A 21945-nucleotide genomic window follows, 5' to 3' on the forward strand; every position below is an offset into this window, starting at 1 on the left:
GCCACGAGGGAGGACTATCCATATCGGTGTTGTTTGCACAGTAGCAGCTTCACGTGACCGCGACCCCCGATCGCTACAAGAAAGACATTATTGTACCTCTAGAATAGATGTGAGCAACAGCTCCGCTTTTGTCCTGGAGAACAAACTCCACAGAAACACACTGGGGGAGGCAGGTAATGGCGGGACACGGGGATGATGGCTATTATATCAGCCTATACAGCACCTCTCGCAGCAGGATGCTGCCAGTCTTAAGTTTGCAACAAGTTTTAAAACTCTTGGGCATGGGAGGTGCAAAACACAAGGAGCTGCTACCCACCAGGGACACAGCAGCTCTGTGAAACTTCAGCTACTGCTGCCTGAAGTCCTGTTTACACGAGCTGTCCAAAGGGGATCATGACAGCTCACAGGGCAGAGGGTGTTTCTTTCTATTTCATCCTATAGATAATTTAAACAATTTTGCTTCCTTTTTTAGTGACAGAGTTATCTTGGAATAGGCTGACACTGAACGATGGCTCTCTCCCAGGCTGGTACCGGCAGGTCCGCGTCGGCTGTCCCAGCAAGCACTGCCGCGGTGGGACACAAGCCCCATCTATGCCCAGCTCCTGCCCACTCCTTCCCCCATCGCGGGTGCTCCCACCCGGGCCCCCAGACCAACGCTGCAGCCAGCGTCCGAGGAAATGCACGGCAGCTGGCGACAGAGCCCTCATCCATCTACAGAGGGAAACCACACAATAGAAGAAAAATAAACAAACTAGACACATCCAGCCGCGTCTCAAGAATCACAGTCCTGACAGTAGATACAATTTTAGGCTTGTTTTTTTATTTTTTTTAAGTGAAAAAATAATAACCTCAACATCCTTGGTAGATGACATTTCTGCAAGCCGGGTAAGATTAAATAAATAGCTGGCTTTTGTGTTAAACTGATTATAACAAAGTTTATCAAAATAATCTAGGAGCTGAGTTTCCCCACAGACAAGGATGTCATGGAGTTGGTATTTTTTTGGCTTGAAGGGATTATATCTTCATATCCTTTTTTGGTGGTTTTCTTCCCTTTTTCTTTGCGCTGTATTTCTTTTAATGTATTGAGACAATAAATTATATGTTCTCCTTGTGGTGGTGGATAAAGACAGTATCTGCCAGCATTATTTAATCCATGAAATGTCTTTGTAGAAAACACACTGACATATATATCAACCTCCACTCCAAACTTGGTCTGACAAAGTGCAAATGAAATACTCATCCATAGATCATGGGATAAAAATACAGACCAGGAAATGAAGTCAGATCTGAAATCTGAATACGTGGCTTTGATTTTGCCAGATTTACAGAAGCTGAGAGGTTAATGAAATCATATCATTTAATAGTCCAGTAGGAGAGAAGCTAAACCCTCTCAGGCTTGGCCCCTTGGTTGCCTTTTCTTTCCACAGCTGCTAATCTATAAAGTTTTAAAACCTTTTGCTTGAGACAAGGGGAAGCGGTTTATCTCAGTCCCCAAATCTGGAAGCAAAACTGGTCAACTCAGTTTGTCCTGCAGGGTGAATTCATCATTTCGTAGTGCCATACATGTATCTATCTGGGTCCACGCAGCTATCTGATTACAAAGCTGGTGCTGAGCCATCCCTGGAGAGTGCGGATGCTGTGCGGTAACAGAGCACAGAGGACACTGGGATCTTCAGTCGGGGTCCAAGATGCTCATTTGTCCTAAGCGATTTGGCCAAAGACTGCTGGAGGAGGATTTGGGACTTCCAGCTTCCTAGACTGACCAACTTTGGACACATCAAAAGCTTGTTGTTCTCCTGCTTTTCTGCCCAGTAAACAAGGAGAACTACTTGCACTTACAAAATGTTTCTTATTATTTCTGAAGGCTTCTAGGATCACACTGCAGTAAGCCTTTTTTTTTTTTTTTTTTTTAGTAACTGTAGAGAATAGACTAATTCCTTTCTCAGCACTCCAGAAATGTTGGTGTGGGACATCTTTGTATTTTTTTGCAACTTTTTTAATTTGCAAAGAGCAAGCAATGTTTTGGAAATGTTCTCACTTTCTGGCTTTCTTGTTTTCAGTCCAAGCCATGAGTTGAAAGTCTATCTGGTGACCGTATAAAAACATAAAGGAACCAAAGACTTAAACACATGAAAGATCTCCTGTAAATGTAACTCAGCTTTCCTAAAAAGACAGTTTACAGGGAGGCCCAGTCTTCAAAGTAACATAATAAATGAAAAACTCAAACATAAGAAACAAGATAAATATAATAAAGAACGTTATATTAAACACAGAGTACAAAAAAGACCCTAGGATATGATGAGTCTTAATTCAGTCCTTAAATGGAGATGGAAAATATCAGGATGACTGTGGTGTTAGGATGAAGCCAAGCCCAGAAGGTGCTCCCATTTTTATCCCCTCAGAGAAAGGAAGGTTTTCTGCTGAGAGCACTAACTGGAAAATATTGATACTCGAAGCTAGGAAGGGTTAGATCAGGGCTGTGGGGTAGATCTGTAGCTGCCCAGTCCAGTAGAGCATTAAGACCTGCGTCATGGAGAAGGCCGAGTAAGGAAGACCAGCATGGAGTAGCAGTTGCCATGGAAAAAAGCAGGCAGCAGAATAAAGATACTCAGAAAACATGTCCAGTTCTTCAGGGGGAGCACAGCAGAGAAGGTGGACCATAACACTAATCCTCATGATTCTTGGGCAGAGAAGCCTCATTTATGGGATATAGAAGCACCTCTAAGGAGACACAACCTCCTGAATGCTCAGCTTCTTCTCTTTTCTGGGAAGAATGAATGTGCCGACAGAAGATGGCTGAATGAATGTGCCGACAGAAGTTGGCTGAATGTATCGTGACTGACTAGCAGGAACCACTGCCTCCACTATGAGTTACTACTGCTTTCTCCAGTTCTCCCATTTCTGCTGTTCTTCTTCAGAAACCAGAGGAGATCACTGGGGGCTGGAAAAGGAAGGTAATGCAGAGCTGTACACTTCTCCATGGTCTCCAAGTGGGTCCACTGGATACAGATCCTTTTTCTCAACGGTACACACTAACGGAAAGGTTTGACTATCAAGATAGTTAGGGTTATTCTGCTATTGCCATAAAGAAATAAACAGCAGAGGGACAACTGAGCAGTGGGAGCATATAAAAGCCATTAAGAAAACCTCAGGAAGCCAGAGGAAGGGAGCATTTCATGCAGCGCTAATGTGAGAGGGGGAAGTCCTAGGGTGGCTAGTAAATGGAGAATAGCTTGGGCAATTTCCTTGGAAGGGTGGAGTTCTGGTTTGTGCGCAGCTTGGCTTTTCCTCTTGGTAGTTTCCACATCACTAAGGAAAGAATCAGCTTCTACATGAATACATACAATACTGCTTCCTCTCTCAGTGACAAACTGAATTTTATTGCAGCTGTTTTAAATATCCCCAGGCACTAAACCCCCATTTTACAGAAGGCTGAGCAGCTTGTTAACCACGCTGCAACCCAACTAGGGAGTGAATGGGAAGTCTGTCTCAGTCTCGGATGGGAAGCTATAGGCTACATGGGACTGTGCTGCATCGCGCAAGTATTTCATTCACAGATGTGCCAGACTTGGACAGGGCCAAGGGAGATCTGTGTTAGTAAGGACAACTCGGACTGGAGCAGTGGGGAAAGAGATGGTGGAAGACACAGGGCTCCAGCCCCACTGCTGATGCAGGATAACAATATTTATTTTTATCCTTTTTTCTTTAAAGAAGATATTATTCCTAGGAAATTAATGTGGATAAGAGGAAAAGTATCAGGTTTAGCATTGTAGGGGACATCTTAAGTCATCCCTTCATCTCTCCTTGTTAATATAGATATAGCCTTTAATTCCATGACCACACACCTCTTCTTCCGCAGGACCTCAGCCTCCTCCTCTATACAGAGTGCACGCACAAAGTGGGAAGAACAAAGCTGTCCAGGAGATTGTGTATCTGGCATCTGCTGATTCTGCAAGCTTAAAGGTGTTCTCCGAATATCACTTTATTCCTGCATAACCTCACAGTTAGAGTAGCACAGACTTTAACAGGCACTGTGTACCCTGAGAACAAACAGGCTAAAAAGCATCCCAAAACTCTGGACCACTCATTAACCTACATCTCTGTGCTCCTATTAGCAATATTACAGTTCTTAACGCAGCAAATACCAGCTGTGGAAAAGAGAGATCAGCAGGAGTGCAGGAGCACACATATGCCCAGCATGCTGGAAGGGTCCATACTGTAACACTTTGAAATGGTGGTGGACGTGGCCCCCGCAGGGAAGAAGCCCAGCTCCATTGGCCAGTGACACTGTGGCCTGGCAGCCGGAGACTGCAGGGCATCACAAGGCAGAGAAGTACTAGAAGTCCCTGAAAGGTGCCTAGCAGGAGAGACTAGGCTTTCTTCTCCAGAGAAATGGGACATACATTATATGGCCCCTGCTATCACAGTGGATCCCAGCTGACACAGCAGTTACTGCTCTACACAGGTGATTCATAAGCTCTAAGACAACCTCTAACAAAACATATCTCCTAATTACACCTTTCACTGCAAAGGAGAAGCCCTGTGTATCTAGACCTACAGACCTCCTAGAGACCTTCTCCAGGTCGTCCCCGCACTGCGGCAGTAGCTCAACCCTGAAATGCAAGAACTGCTGCTCTTTGGAGCAGAGCTGGTGAGTGGGAGCTTCAACACTGGGAACTCCTGCAGTACCTCGGCAAGGGCTACAGGGAGGCAGGGAAATTGCTGTTTATCTCCTTTCCAAATCTACCAGAGAACGAATCCACGGATCCATCTCCTTCTCTTCCTCTGCTTACTGAGCTTTTACTTTCAAGGGACGTCTGGGTGATGGATTGATCTAAGGACATCAGTTGTTTCACGTGAGGAGCTTCTCTCTGTCAGAGGCTAGGAAGAGCCCACACCCACTGTCAAAGGAACAATGGAGAAATTCATATTACCTTTAATCTTCTACCTCAAGTACAGTCACCACACTTCAGAGGGCAATAAGTGAAGCAAACCATATGATAAATATTCAACAGCAGACAGCCTGAATACTTACGGGCATGTTAAAAATATAGTAATGTCTCATCTGATTTATGATTAAAAAAGACGTGCTGCCTCCAACTTTAGCAGCTACAGCTGCGGAGGCTCTGTCCATCAGCTGTCTCTGAAAAAGAGCACGAGCATTTGTTTCTGTCTTTATGTATTATTTTGCTGTTAGGTCTCTCCTCCTTTTACCTGAGAACCTGGGAGGTCTCTGTATATGTTACCAAGCAATGTGTTCAACCTAAGATCAACTTCTCAGAGGCAGAGTTTGCTTAAGAGAAGAAGTCAGACTCTTTCTGCAGTTACACTGGAGTTGCATCAGTGAAAAAGAAAAAAGAATTTAGACCTAGCAGAGTTACAGCTTCTCCTTTGGGGCTAAACAGCTTCCTCCAGTGTAACTAAGACCATTTTGTGGCTTAAGTATTTTTATCAAGGCTTCCACTCCTTACACAAAGCTGTTCTTATTATTTTTATACACTGAAGAACAAATGTCCTATCAGATATGACACAAATTTCTTTCAACCCATTTAAGCTGTGACATTCCCCCAAGGGTCCTTCAAGAAAACGTTCAGGCACCTGTCATACAATATAAATCCCAAATAGAACATTCAAATATGCACTGCCACCTTGCAATGTAAAATATAAAACCCAATGGCACAGCATGATGGGATAGAAGAACAATTTTATGTTTCTCATGGAAGTACATGAGTTGACATGCTGTCAACAAGATGACAATCTGACCGTGGCCAAAAAAGACGTGTGTTCCATATAAAATATCCTCTCACTTTTACATGGGAATCCCAGTTTCCATGGATTGTTTCATCCATGATTTCCTGGAGGCAAAAAGCCACTGTCAGGGTCCTAGCATTGGCGACGTTTGCTCCTGACAAAGAAAGGGGAGGGAAATGATTCATATTGTTTCCACTGGTAGAGGGGGAAGGCCTTTTTCACAGGTAGAAACTCGTGACAGAGTCAGAACTGTTGGCTGAACTTGGCTGCTGAAGAGTCTCAGTTGATAAAGGCCTTTGCTAATCAGCAGGAATTACTATGGAAGGTGACAAGAGGTGATGGAGACAGATGGGGCAGCCAGGAAAGCCAACACAAGCAATAACAATATCACCCTGAGATACGGTGTGTGTGTGTGTGGAGGGGTCCTTCTGCACTTGGATCCTGTTTCTAAAACGCAGAAGCCGGAATGCTAAAGAAAATCACTGGGAAGCATGGGAAATGGCATGGTTTGATTATAGAAGAACATTGACAGGAAGGGAAATCTTCCTCCACTGGAAGTGATACAGCAGAATATGCCCCATGTGACTAATTACAAGTGGAAACCAAAGACAGGCAAGAGGCAAGGCTGAATCCCCACCTCTGATACCCGGCTGCTTTCTGCTGTGTCTGTGGGGTCGGCTACTTAACCTCCTGGGAAACCGGATCAGCTCTAGAATGGCTCAGTTACTACAGACTTTGGGAATTCAAGCTCCAGGCACAGCTGGAAGAAGGAGAAAGGCCATGAACACTGATGCTGAAATTGAGGAGTGACAGATGGGGACCACAGGGTGCAAATCTCAAACTAACAGCTCTGTTACTGTTTGTACAGTGTTTTGCATAAGCCAAGGGCTAGTTCACATTGCGCTGTGTCCTGCTGGTATCATCCAAACAACCCGTTGTTCCTGTAATCTCCTTTTCAGCTGCCCCAGCTGCAACTCTCCCATCTCTCCAAAGCAAGGCAGGAGCCATGGTGCAGACATGTTGTGCAGTGCTTGGTCTGGGAAGGGCAGGTAAAAGTGCTACAAAATTATCCCTATTTTCTTGCTGTGGGACTGCTCTCCGTATTTTAGTCTGTACACACCATCAAACCCAAAGAGACCCATCACCTTGCTTAAATCAACTTTACAGCCAGGGTACAACAAAGTAAAGCATCTGACCCACACAAGCGGATCTCAGCCTGAGCACAAGCTCCCTAGGTCCCTTAAAACTAAGCGTCCCAGTCTGTGAGTGTCTGTGAAGCGCTGGACTGTTGATTCAGTGACTAAAGTCTTCAGTTTCAGCAGTGAAACTAGTGTCTTCTCAAAACACGCAACTCAGCTTCTCCAAGGTGGGAAGTGAACTCATTCGTAATTACTGGTTGCAAGTGCTACATTAGACTACAAGTACCTAAGCACTTTAAATTGCTGAAAGCAGTCAGTTTGTCAGAGAGGGAGAGAGGGAATGGTATTTATACAGCAAACACAGGCAATTGGCACTCCCTCACCTGGACAAACAGACCTGATGATAATTCAGAGTCCCACAAAGACTGGGGAGCCAAAGGAGGGTCACGTTTTCAACACTGCCTTAGGAAACAGCACTGTTTCCTCACACAGAGGATCCAGGAGTGTCCTCCTTTTTGCGTAGTCATTTGCTACACAGTGAGCAAAAGGTGCAGAAAAACAGGAAAGGCTGTGCAAATCCGAACCGTCTCCCTTCCCTCTGTGTACTTCACCCCTAAGATAAGAACTGGAACACTTACACATCCACGGCCACCTAAGTTTCATTGGACATCCTCTAAAATGATCCATTTCCAAATTTCCAGGACCAAGTCATCTAATATATGGAAACATAGGGCTTAAACAACAATCACACTATCAAGACCAGGTACCAAACTGATCATAAAAATGCCAACGACTGCATCTCATCATTCATGCTGATACACTTGGTTGATCTCCTGTATCAGCTGATACCAGTGTCCTGTTTTCATCCGTATAGTCTGTGGCTCGTAACCTGTGATTTGCGGATACTAGCGGTCCACAGACAGTCTGCAGAACTGTGTTCAGGAGTAACTTTCACTCCCTGGCCAGTGTGGGATTGATGTGGATCACTGTATGTTGGTCCAACAAATCAGGGAACTAGCAGCCCTTGTTTACATTACACAACACATCTGCTGTTGAACATGCTAGCATCATCTGAGATACTCCAGCTCCTGCCCTTCCAGCAGTGGAAAAAAACAAGTCTCTCAAATGCCTCTGCACCACATTTTTGATCAACAAATCCTACACCATGCCCCAGATGCTACACAAAGTGAACTGTCCCTCTGCTGTTTCCAAAAACACACCAAATACGAACCTGCTCACTGGCATCTGTGGAAATCAATACGAGTCTTTCTACCGACAGCGGTGATATGGACCATCAGAAAAGGACCATATGGTCCCAGCTCAGTCTTTTAAAGCATGAGCCTTAATGAATAGAGCCTATTAAAACATTTCCACTGTCTTGCAATTTCTTCTGAGACTTGTCATTAATGTAAGCATTAGTGTGACACTATGCCAGAGACGTTTACCCACAGACACAGGGTCAGAGCCAGCTTCACTGGCAGGGAGCCTCTGAGCTACATCCATGGGGGTCCGAGACCTTGCAGCAAGGTCACTGGAGGGAGGAGGATTTGCACCACACCCTTGCCAAACTACATTGGAAAAGCATAGTAAGGTCCTAGCCACATCCTTTGGCGTGACTGGCAATAACACTACTTGAGAGACTCCACCCTTAAGCTGGTTAAGAACCGGAGCTGTGAATAAAATAATATTTGCACTCACACCATGTAGATCAAAGTCTTTTATTATTGTTAGGAGGTAGGTTTTGCAATAACTCAGAGCTAAGACATACACTCTTGTAGGAACATTGCAAGTAGAAATTCAGGGGTAGGAAAGCGAAGGTGACTTCATAAGATCACAAAATGAGTACACACTAATGACAGCAATAGAGCCAAACCCTAGATCACTCTGCTGATCGCATGTATAAAGAAACATTATCATCTACATTGGCATTCAGGGGCAGAAAATCCTTCTATTTAAGCATTTATTCTAATCAAAGACAAATCCTCAATTTGTGTCATAAATGAGGCAGAATTCTCTTCTATGGAGGACCTCAATTAAGTGAGTTGCCAGGTACACAAGTTACAAGAGGTGAAATTCAGCAGTGAGACTGGTGAGGACACTGCTCCTCAGAGCAGTTGTGGTATTTGGAAGGCACCAATTAACACAGAAATTAAACAAACAAATAACTCGGCGGCAAACATAACTAGGTGTCTGTGCTTGTCAGAGCCTGGAAATCAACAGCTAGGGTTTCAGAGAGCAGTATTCAGAAATGAAATCCCCTGGGCTTTGCAAAACAGAGCAGCGTTCTTTCTTTCTAAAGGGAAGTGTTCTCCCAGAGTCCTCGAAGCTTAGTCTCTGACTAGGTTTAAGCTGAATTTTCAACAGGCTGAGACAGATATGGAAACAAGCTGTCAAACTACAACAGACTAAAGTTGGCCGGCCTCTGAGACAGGAAGCTCATCTGGAGACCAAGTCACCATTTCAAACCCAAAGGAGCATTCTCTGGTTCCAGACAGGTCTTTTTAATATAAGTCTTACTCTTTTGTGCCATTAAGAGGAATCTCTTGTAGGGATTCCTCCTCCGTCCACTCCGATCCCTGACAAAGCTGCTGTTGACTTCAAAGGTGCAAGAGCGAGTGCTTTAAGGCAGGGATAGCTGATTTCTCTTGAGCACGGAAGAAGAGAGAAAGGCACTTTTATTTCCAGCAGATACTCAGGGGTCTGACCAACGCAGTCATGTTGAGGCCACACTGCACTGACTCCTAAGGCAGGCCTGTGTACCTTCTCCCTGCCTCCTCCATGCTCACTGCTCAATAACCCAGCTGGCACATGGGATCTGGCCACATCTCTAGGGGCCTGACAAAACAGCTTTTCAGGTCAGGTCCATGGCCTGAGCCACCCAGCAGCACCTCTTCTTTAACTCTTGACCACAGGACCATGAAGCCACACATATTACCCCTTCCCAGCTGGAGGACACATGGCCAACCCACTCATTTTGGCTTGTGTGAGCACACTGTTAGATGGTGGACCTGGAGACCCACACAGGCACATGTAGCCTGCAGCAAACAGGAAACAGTCTCAGGCCACTCAGCCTTTCACTGACAGCGAAGCTCACTCAAATTGCTCCACATCGGCTGCAGTACTAGAAGTACTCACACGGGCAGTCACCTCTGATCAGCTGATGCACAGTCACTTCATCTGCTAGTGCATAACATCATGGTGAGGGAACAATTTCATAAATATTTATCAGATAATCAGCCTGCTTCACTCCCAGCTCTTCCACATGTGAGTACTTCAGCCATTTCCAACTCAGACCTTCTAATTCAAATTATGCTTACGTATGACTTGGCACCAGCAGTGCCTACTGACACTGTATGACAGCTGAGGCTCAGTCCGCCTGGAAAATCAGGCCATTCTTCTTGATTCCTACACTTGCAAGTAAATGCATTGCATAAGGGTGTATGAACACTGCAGAGCAACAGAGCTTCTGCCCTAGAGTTCAATGAGTGTTGGGCACCCTCCACTCTCATCTGCTTCAGTATCTCACAGGTCACCAGAGAGGTAAAAATCAGGGTGTTCAAGGGTAATTCATCTCTATCTTACACTTCTGTCTCCTCAGCTGTAAAGTAGAGATAATGGGTCCTAGGAAAACACACTGAAACCTCTACTCAGGAAGCAGAATGCACACTATTCTCTAGGTAAGAAACACTTTCCAAGCATTGCCCTGAGTAGAAGACTCTGCCATCCTCTCCTGGCATCCCTTACGTTTCAGAGAGGGCTGAAGTTTGCCTCCTTTGCCAGAGCCACCTTCTCCTATGAGCAGCAAAGTGCCCATGCCAGAACAAAGGAAAAACAGCACTGTCAGATATCAACAGCTTTTCCCACTGAAAGCTGCAGAATAAAAAGCCTCTTTCAGGGATTAATGTTCTAACCAATTACTCACCCTCTGAAAGGAAAAGTGCCTTCACAAAGGTGACGGCAGGACCCTAGGCCTATGCACTCTTCGTCTTCCTTTCATGGTTAATATGTCCTTTTTATTTCCCAGTGAAAAGGGGGAAAAAAGGGAACTGGAAACAAGTGTTTTGTTATTTTTTATTTTTAATAAGGACCACTGGGCCAGCAACATAAAGACATAAAAATAACCCCAACTTTATTGCTAAATTAAAGAAAAAACATTAAAATGAATAGGCACAGAAATCTGAATTAGATATGTGAGCTGATAATTACCCTTCTGGGCTGTGATTAATTGCATTGGAAGCCACAGAGACACTGAGCTGCCAAACAGGACTGACTGCTAACAAAATACACACCACCAAATAAACTGGTCTTTCTCTCTGTGCCACCACACAGGTATGGCAGCTCCCCAAATGCTGTTTGCCTTTGTGTCCTGGTGTGCACTGCTATGCTGGTGTCTGGCCAGAGTTATAAAGTCTCACTATCGGACACCTCATACAACCCCTCTGGGGTGGTCCAGACTGCAGATTTGTGGTCTCCAAGTACAAGCTTAAGAATGGACAGATGCCATCTCCATTTCTAGATGGAGAATTATCATCCATGTGCTTAGCATCTTAGTGCAAGAAAGCAGTGACACTGATAGTTATAACACACTGACAAGGGACAGAAGCTTTAGTCCACTTTGTTGTAGGAGTGTTGCTTTTGGTTGGATGAAAGATCTCTGTAGCTCAGTATCTTGTCTACAGAAGTGGCCAATAAAACATGAGGAAGAAATTCAACAGGACACATGCAATGGGATCCTTCTCCTGATATACACTCCCCATTCCTGCACATCACCAGTTAGAGTTTTTCTGAACTAAGAAATCATGTTTAATAACCACTTTTGGCTCCATCCTACAAAAAATGCTCTAGTACATTTTTGAAACCACAGAGATAGTGGTCCCTATAGAGTCCTCTGGCAATGAATTTCATAATTTAATCACATTGCATGTGATTATAAACTTCCTTTTGTTCACTTAAAGCTTGTTTTCCAAATTTCACAAGCTGCATCTGGTTTTTGTACGTTAAGAAACAGTAAAAAATCATGGCCTAGTCACCCTCTCAAATTCTTCATGATTTCACAAACTTCTATGATATCCCACCCATTACCTCTGCTCCAAACTGAAGACTTCTAGGCTATTTACTCGCATCATACGGAAGCTGATTCACCCCTGTAATCACCTCTGTCATCCTTCTCAGCACCTTATATCCTTTTTGAGATGCAGTGACCAGAACTGCACATTGCAATCCCGATGTAGGGGAATTGTGGATTTATGCAGTTGAAGCTCTGTGTTTTGCTCTTTCTTCTTTGCCTAATTCTTTTTAACACATTTGGCTTTCTGATTGCTGCTGGCTGTTTTCATGGAAGCATCCACAAGACTAGTGATATCTCCTTCCTTGATTGTAATGGTCTTTTTTTTCCCCTGTAAGCAATGATTTGTACTTAACAATACTGAATCGCCTTTTCACCACAAAGTATCATGAGCTCCTGCTCTGACTTTTTGCAGTCAGCTCCAAGTATGATCAACTAAGTTAGTTATACCACTAATGCCCTCTTTTGCAGATCCTAAGCTGAACAGCACAGATCCCAGAACAGATCCTTCAGGAATCCCTGCTGGTAAAACTGCTTCTTTTTTGGATATGAAGTTCTTAAGTCTTCATCCCCAGAGGATGTATCATTTTAACCTGCATGCTCATTTGCACCTACTGGCTTTCAGTCACCTATTTTAAAAACTTTTCTGTAATACTTCCAATTTCAAAACCCAAGAATTGCTGTTAATGTCCACAAATGTCAAAGTATCTATCCTTAAATGGAGGCTCCTATCTAGCAGAAAATAAGCTTAAGGCCTATGTCAGTCATACATCAAATAACAAGAAAGGCTGTTAATATAATTATCTTCTTATTGCTATTTCGGGAGGCATAGTGGGTTTTGATGGAGCTCGCAGTAATAGGATCTCTTATGCTATAATTTACAAGCACGTCTGTCTTGAACAATTTTCCACATGGGAAATTAATCACATTCTGCCTAATGGGAGGAAAAATATCCCTTTGCAGGTTGAATTGGATTTGCCATGGTCAATTGGACATGGAATTCTTCTTATACCTTGTCATAATCTGAGGTGTAGTGTTGCCGTCCAAAATTCACCCTGTTAGACTCTAAGAGGGAGATGATTCACTGGTTGGTGATGCTTTTATGCAATGCCCACCTGCCCACAACAGAAACAGTGGGATATACCAGCAGGGCACAGCACCAAAATCGGACTGCGTGTATGACAGGCTTTGTACATACATATCTCAGAATCTACCTCCCAGTAAATTTCAATTACAGCTTTTGTATAGGCTAAGCGTACTTTGGCATCACTTCTGTGAAAGAGAAATACCTTTCGGATGCAGGCAACATACCATCTCTCCCTGCCAGAGGCATCAGTGAAGGGGAAGTTTAGCTACTGCGAGATACCTGCAGTTGTGCAGCTACCCTGCTCAACGCACCCATGTATAAAGCAAGGCAGGTTTTTATTCTTGCAGGTAAGACTCCTGCAAGAGAGCACAAGCAATTGAACGTGGGGTCCCTCATGCACCAGGCTAATGTCCAGTCTGCAGGCTGGCTGTCCCTTATATCTCCACAGGAACTCAAGACTGAACTGCCCAGAAATTAGGGGCTGACCTCCCCTAAGCTTTTTTATTGAGATCATTTGCAAAGTTTCAGCTCAGCTTCCAGATTTTAATCCTTTCCTCTCTCCGCATCAAATACCCAGAGTTTAGAGCAAAGGTTTTGGTGCCAATCCACCTCTACTGTGTATCTCAGAGAAACAGTTCAGCTTCAAAAATCCTGATTCTGTTTTCAATTCCAGTGGGAAACGGGCAAGAAGAGAGATTCAGAAAGGGTGAGGGAAAATAAGCTGGAAAACTAACACTTCAACTGACACCTAATGCAAAGAAGGTGTTTCCAGGTAGCAGGAAAGGAAACAAAAAAAAGATCAGTGTCTCTGGGATCCTTTAACTTCACCATGAGAAGCAGAACACAAATTACTCAATCTTTCTTTAAGGTTGAAAGACTGAAGGAACACAGGACTGTTTAAAGTAAAAAGGAGTAATCGTATGACTGGAAACTATGAGTGCCCCTAGCCAGGCACCCAAAGGAACTGAGTAACGTCCATTAGTCAGTGACTTTATTGGTACTTGGGACTTTTGACTGCTGAGCAGGATTTAGACTGAAAAGATATTCTGGGGCATGCTACTCTATTTATGTTTGAATGGAATTCAGCCTCAGCTCACGTAACATTTTTCCATGCTGATTTGAGCAGAAAAAGCCCTCACTTTTTCCTTGGGTAGGATAAGAGAGGGTTCCTTCTCACGACCAGCACGGGGGAAAGGGAGAGGGGAAATGTCACTTCCTAACCAGGGCTGGAAGGAGCGGGCCTGCTGCAAGGAACCTTCTTGCTCACTTCATCCTGAAGATATTTCCCAAAATGTCTATTGCCAAGGCAGAAACCACCGTCCCAGACACTGTACAAACACAAGACATTCAGCAGCATTAATTTGTCCCCTGTACATATCCACAGCTTTCACAAACAAAATGCTCGCTTCCACTGTGACTTTTGAACAAGTTAATATATAAAACAGGTTTCAGAGGTGCTGAGCATTTGATTTAACATTTAGCGCCTATGAAAAAACAAAAACCAGGCCATATATTGAAACTACCAGATTGCAAGAAATACAAGACAGCACTAAAAGCCCTCCAGCAACTTGGAGGTGCTGCATTCGGTGCAGACATGTTGGACAAGACTCAGCCATTGGTAAGGTCTGGTGTGCAGAGTGAATGGGGCCGGGAGAGAAGGGCAGCCAGACAAATGAAGCCCAGCAGCCAAACAGAGAAATCCCTCAGCCATCCAGCAGCCCACATGAACAACGCAGAGCCTTCCACTGCACCCGCATGTAAGATGCACCATAATGTTACCTCCACGTTACAGTAATCCATGTAGTTGCAACTGGATTTGAAAGACTGGGCTTTTTCCTTATAGAAAGAGATGGAAGAGAAGGAGGAAATAAATTTTTTAAAAGTGCTTCTTGTAACTGCTACAATGACTGCTCTGTGACATGAGAGCTTCTGAATGCAATATTCATAAATGTACACTTCAAAGAGCACATTCAACTGAGGGACTGGTGTTGTGGTGACTAGAATTACACCAGTGCCACTTATAAACCAGAGACAGAAATCATGGGGTTTGGATTAAAACCCTAGAGTAGTTTAGGAGAACACTGGATTTTGAGAAGTTTCTGCTGCTGGGTGGATGAAAATTCTTCTTTTTGAGGCCAAGGTCTCACAACGACAAACCATCAACACTTCACATCCAGTTGCCACATGCTCTGAATTAATCTTGATCCTTGAATATTATCACAACATGGATCTGAATAACCAAATCACAGAAACAGAGAATTGAAAGGGAGATCAAGAGACCAGCAAAGCCATTACTCTGACTCAGGGCACAATCAACTCCATCCAAGTCATTGCTGAGAGATGTTTGTTTATCCCGGTATTACAGACCTCCCAAGACAGAGGTACCTCACCTCCCTTGGCAGTCCGAATCCAACATCACTTCTCTCATGCACCACAACAAGAAGGACACACATTCAGGACATTCAAGATAAGTAGAAAAGTTCATGTCTGATTCACCACTGTGTTTCTCCTGTTCATGTGGTCTAAGTCCATGGTTTCAGTGAATCCACATTAACACACAGCTGAAGCAATAAACCAGTTCCAATGGCCTTGCTCTCCAAGGTGAACTTGACGGGATGAGTATGGGAGAAGGTGACGAGCAGATCAATGGGAGGACAAAGGACCACGAGCAATGAGACTGAGCACTTTCTTGTTAAAGACCTTATCCAGAGCGTAGTGGAAATAACAGGACTCCTTCCACTCCCTCACTGATGCTGGGTCAAACCTTCATATACATACACATCATGAGCACGTCATAAAAATATACCTTCTAACATATTCCTTCTGTCTTCCCTTCTCTTAAAGAAAAGACATGAATCCAGAGCAGATCCTTAAACCACTCTGAGTTGATACTCAAGTCTTGTTTCAAGTAACTTGTTTTGCATGTTATTACCCAGAGTGAGTACCAAATTAGTCTTGTTCACAGGTGTTTTGTTAGTGGTTCATGAAGTTTTTTGATTTTTCTTTGGGTGACACTGTTATTTTAACTGATACTTTATTAATTTATGTTCATGTGCCAAGAGGCAAGACAGGTACATTTCAGATTTTCACTGGAGTTTATTATATCTATTACTCGAAAGAGAGAGGAATGAAATTTTCAAAAATATCCACAATACAAAAAAATCTAATTTATTTCCGATATATCTGAAGGCATACAGAACATTTCATTTTTAATCACAAGCAGATCAGTCCATGCAGTTAACTCTTCAGACAGCTAGACTGCCTGTGAGTGATTTGAGAGGGTCACTTCTGAGTCAACTCAACAGGTCAGATTGCCTTAGATCATTTTATAACCCCCAGGAAATCTACATTAGTAACAAAACCACGAAAAAACCCTTAAGCCTCTAAAATCCCCTGAGGAATCAGAGGCATCACAAATGATAAACAGAAAAATGCTTTCTTGGCCCTTTCTAGGCACTACAATGGAGAAACATGGCAGGGAAGGAAGCATACATTTCCCAACGAAAGAGACATTAACGAGCGCAAGGTCTGGCCGCAGCAGCAGCAGGAATCAAAAGCACACGGACTGACATCAGTGGTGACGTCTCACTGCTATAAGTGAGAACGCAGTTTGGATACGCCACAGAGAGATCAGAAACACATGCAGCATCGGTGGTTCCCTGGGGGACAACAAACAGCGTTAGAGGAGGACGCAGCCCTGCTACAGGAGAGGGATGGAGGGAGCGGAGCCGGGAGGGGACAGCCCCTTCATCGGGTCCCGGGACAGAGATGAAGGAGAAGCAGCAAGGGAGACGAGCACCCACACTGGCTACCCTGCAGCACTCCAAGTCCCCGGGGATGGCTCAGGGGCTGGGGAAGCCCAGCAAAGCTGCGTCCCTGTGCCGGAAACAAGCAACGTGCAAGAACGGCAGAAGCAAGAGATAAAAGCCAATGCTAGTGAAGAGGATCATCCCCCCCCTCCCCAAGGGCCTACTAGTAAATACAGGTTTTCCTGCAGGCATACGGATGCTCTTGACACTCAGGATAATTGCTTTCCTTCCATTGTACTAGAATAGCTAACCGACTTGAAACATAAGTCAAATTTCCGAGCGCACACACACACACACACACCCCCCTGCAACACGCTGCCACTTTAGAAAACAGGAGCTGGGGTCAGATGATACTTGGACACTTCTGAAAATTTCCTGCTGGAGTCCTATACTCTGTAAAACTATCCTAAGAAAATTCAAACACTCTGGGAGGAAGAGCCAGCTGCTTCCCCAGGCCAGACTGGGAACTGCTCTTGTGACACTTCACTTGCCCACCCAAAGTACTCGCTCTCTTGGGAAGCGGGCTCTCACTGACTTCCCCACCACTCGTACTCTAGCAAAAAACCCACCTGTGATCCCCATGTCCCAATGGGAGGTTCCTACACCTTGCTCGTACCAGCCTCTGTTAGCGATGAGGCTGTGTTTTATGAGAGCTGGAGAGCAACGCTTTGAAGCAGGATAGCAAGTGAGCAGGAGACTGCAAAATGCCTCGGAGGAGCAATGCTGAGGTCTCCCAAGCATCAGTGCTCCTCTCGGCCCTACACCCATGTTCTGCGGCACCAGTGTCAAGAGGAACCGTGCCTTGTGCAGCCTCCTCCAAATCAGCCTCGTGCTGGAAACGGCTGGGCATTGCTGCCGTCAGGAAGAAGAACTGGGCTTCTGCCATCTCACCTCACGCTCTACGGTGAAAACCCCAGACCCAAAACCACTGCAATGCAGCCCCTTGCCAATTGTCTCAGCCCTTTGATCCCCAAATTTATATCCCCTCCTTTCCCTGGCCACCAGCCTGTCCCCTAAGGGAGATGCAGTGAGCCTTCCTCTCTTGGTTATGCTATTGCACACAGCAGCAAAGGCCAGATTTTTTGGCATAGAAATCAATTCACCATAATGTAGTAATTGAACTCCTCCGTGATTAAAAAGCCTAAGCTCAAACTCACACTTCCAAACATTTACTCAGAAGGGAGGAAAACTAACAAAAACACTCCTAGCAATCACCAGAACCACCCCTGCGAAAGGCCTAATTCCCTATATTGCTTTAATTAAAAGTGGATGAATAGCAGCCTCCTAGCCTAGAAACTTTTAGAAGAAATTAAGTCAATCTATAGGCTTATGAAAATAAAACAGGAGGAGGGAAACAAACACAAAAATCCTGCCAATTTTAGGGCTTCCCAGAGGATCATAACATCTGGACTCTCTTTCCAAGGAGCACTGAAGCGGGGTGTATGGGCAGTACCGACAAGGCAAAACCATCTCGCGCGCTGATCCGCAGAGCGAGCATCACACATGGGGAAGTCTGCGGTGGGGAAGGTGAGCAGAAACCACTGCTCAGAGCCAATGCTCTCGCCCGCATGCACTTTTTTACGGAACTGCCTGAACTAATATCCCTATATGCTGACACCGCAGAACAAAGGATCTAGTTTAATTGCAAAACAAAGGGGCCCAGGGGGAGAAAATCCTAACAGATGATGAGTATAGCTGACCTCCAGTGAAATGGAGAACAACTTGATGAGGAATAATCTAACCCATAAGAGCAAAGTATTTATCATTGCTGTTACAGCAACAGACCACCCTGCTCCAGAGGACATCTGCAAGCAGATGTGAACACGGAGACTTTTAAACACTGGCAGTAACGGCACCAGTCTGTCATAGGTAATTATAAAAGCACTTTACTGCTGCAGTATTTGAGTGCTACACAATGTTTTATGGATTTATTCATTTAACACCACTGGGAAATATGACAGTTCTAGCTTCTACATTTTTTCCAATAAAGTGGATAAGTGCAGAGGGAGCAGGGGCTTGATTTGGACCCTTAAGATCCCACCTGCATCCCCAAAACTTATGTTTCCTTTTATCAAAACACCTCTGGCAGTGAGAAAAACGAGGCACTGGGTCTCAGGCAGAATTAATGACTAGACACGGTCTTAACTGATGATTCCCAATGCCACACCGGACACTTGCGGAAGAGAGAGAAGTTGAAACTGCGCCTGGTCAGTGGCCCCCTGCCACCCGTCTGCTCTTGGCGCTGCGGATAAGCCGCCAGGGAGAAGTGGTCTCCCGCACTTCGTGTGAGAAGGAGCAACACGGGCCCAAAATGTACATAAAGACTGAACCAAAACTGACTGGTTTTGTCACTTGGGCTAGCCAGAATTAAAACCTTGTGAAAGGCACTTCTTAAAAAGAAAGCAACTTCACTTTGCTTAGCTTTATCACATCCTAGCCTTTTTATCAGGTTGATTCTTAAGTCTTTTTAAAACCTAGATTGCCACCACCATTACAGCGTCATAAAATCTGGCAGCTACAGTGATGGGCCTTCTATACAAAAACACACAGAGAAAGAGCTTTCAAAAGCACCCAACCCTGCTGTAACCGCTCCTACTGCAGTCAACAGTAAATCCAATGATTCTGCTGGGAGCAGAGGTCGGGGCTAAGTAGGCTTTACACTACAGAAACTATGGGTGGGATTTTCAATCTCTCTAAAAACGATTACTAATAACAAAGTGCATTAAAAATAAACAGCTAAGTTGTGACCCTGAAAATATTTACACATGTGCCTCGCTTGCAGTTTATAAGTAATTATTGGGGGCCTGATTTCTCTCACTTTCTCTAATGCAAGCCAGGAGGAAGGGTCCAGATGCCTGCAGGAGCCGGGCTCGCAGACGCGATCAACTGGCGTGATTTGGGTGGAAGCTCTCATGCCCTGCCGCGCTTTCAAGACGGGGCCCTGGCTCGTCCCCAGGAGAGCAACAGCACCTGCTTTTCTGGGTGGGATTTAACACATCCAAAAATAAAACTGCTGGAACGGCCTAGGCAGACCAGAGCAGATTAAACCCGAAGTGTTGCATGTGTCAGCAACGGGGACAGATTCCTGAGCAGCGTGTGTGCACCCAGAGAAACTAAACCATCCAGGCTCTGCCTTAGAACGCCTGTAGGTACGCATGCCACCAGGTCCTTCGGGGCACCAGGACCCTCCGAAACCCCCGGCCGCCCTAACATGCAATACACCAAATGCGCAACCGGATTTGTCTGACTGATGGTGCTGGATATCTGGGGAAACAGCACCAAAATCCTCTCACTTCTAATTAACCTTAGTGGAATTTGGCTCAGGAAAAGAAGGCTAGTTAAGAAAAATTTATATTTTATTATTTGTCCAGATCTGACTCTGTGGCATGAATTAACCTCACTTCAAAGGATGAAACATTATAATTACAAAGCATTGCACCTAGTATAACCATTTCCAGCCTATTATGCAAACCCAACTGAAATAATATTATGGGTACAGGATTATTTTAGTTCCCTATTAATCCCAAGAGGAAGAGGGATGTGAGTTATTTTCTCATTCTGACAAATCTTCTCAAGACATTGCTGAATCAGGCATGTTTGCAGCTTAGCAGGAAATAAGTAAAAATGTTTAACTTTTATTACCTAGTTTGAGGATCCATTAATGAGAATGTAAAACTAAACCTCATTTACTTTTCATTGTTAATGGTATAGATTCTTAGATTTTGTAGTTACTTTGGAACGGTCAATGAAAAGAGTCAGAAAAGGTCATTTCCACTGTTATTCATTTCCATGCAGTTTCACTCCCAGGTTCTTGCAGGCCAGCACAACACAGCAGTCTCCACTGCAGACATTTCAGGGGAAATGCTTTACTTGCATAAAGGCTACAACTGTTCCCACTGCATTAAAGCCATAAAACTGTTCCAATTGAACCAAAACTTGATAACAGCTTAATGGCACAAAGCAATATTTGGACTAAGCTGAAGCTGATCATATCACTCTAAAGCTCTTTTCCAAGTTAAAAGACTTTTATTTATAGTCTTTACTTACACCCAAGAGACTTTGACATATTTTAACTAACCTGCCTTCCTTGTCTTCTTAACCTTGGTCCCTGTCCAAGAAAAAAAGATGTCATCTGACCACGGATGGGGCTTTAAGTGCCAGCAGCAGAATTAACCGACAACACAAAATCCCTCGTGTTTATTCACTGAACGATGTTGCGTTTCCTGGGGAGCGACCCTAGCCGATACGCTCTAGATGGAAGGGGGGGAAAGCAGTCGAGAGGTCTCCCCATCACCACATCAACCCCTTGCAGGAAGCAGATGGTTAAATTCTGCCTGTTTCAACTCTTCGGGCTGCAGGGATGCCACCGGGAAAGCAGAACATGCCGAGACCTGCCAGCGGGTCAGTGTTGCTGCTGCTGATAGGCACCGAACCTCCCCGTACACAGGTTACTCCCTGCGGGCACGAGCGTGGCAGCTCGTCATACGGCAGAAGCGTGGTTTAGAGGGCGCCGCTCTGGCTAAGCGCAGATGGAGGGAGCTGGGACAACACGGGCCGCGGCCGCCCCTCCGCCCCTGCGTACACACGGGAGGGCACCAGGGATGCCCGGCACGTGAGAGAGGGAAACGAGCGCTGCGTCCACGCTATTGTAGACCTGAGAGCCGCAATTCGCCCTCTCCTTGACAGAGCTGGAAAAAATAACTTTTCCTAGGGTAGGGGAGAGGAATCGAAGTTACATTGGGTTGAACAACACCACGATTGGGCAAAAAGCTTCTCGCTGCCCCGGGACAGCCCAGCACCCCAACCGTCCCACCGGTGCCTCTGCCCCCGGCACGGCTTGCGGGGAGCAACGGGGCGAGGACATCGCACGAAAGTAAATATTTAGGCAGCCGGGGCCTTCCTTCCCCTGCCTTGTGTTTTCTCCCCCCTTCGCTAAATGTCGCAGATCCGCTGCTTTCACAATCGCGCAGGAAACGAGCTCCTGCCGGCGGGCGGCTCACGGCCGTCGTGCGCCGTGTCCCGCGTCCCGCTCAGCTCGCCTCTGGAGCTGGCCCCGGCCACCGCGAGGCTCCGGCACCGGCAGGGAGGGGGCCA

At 45.1% G+C, this 21945-nt stretch overlaps 1 protein-coding gene across 3 annotated transcripts in view; it reads right to left on the minus strand.

Annotated features, from left to right (window-relative positions):
* SH3PXD2A (SH3 and PX domains 2A) overlaps window positions 1-21945 on the minus strand; it is a 272825-nt gene that overhangs the window by 162203 nt on the left and 88677 nt on the right. The gene's annotated exons all lie outside the window — the stretch shown is intronic.

The sequence above is a fragment of the Dromaius novaehollandiae genome, chromosome 6 (assembly GCF_036370855.1).
Source record: "Dromaius novaehollandiae isolate bDroNov1 chromosome 6, bDroNov1.hap1, whole genome shotgun sequence".
NCBI classification, from domain to species: domain Eukaryota; kingdom Metazoa; phylum Chordata; class Aves; order Casuariiformes; family Dromaiidae; genus Dromaius; species Dromaius novaehollandiae.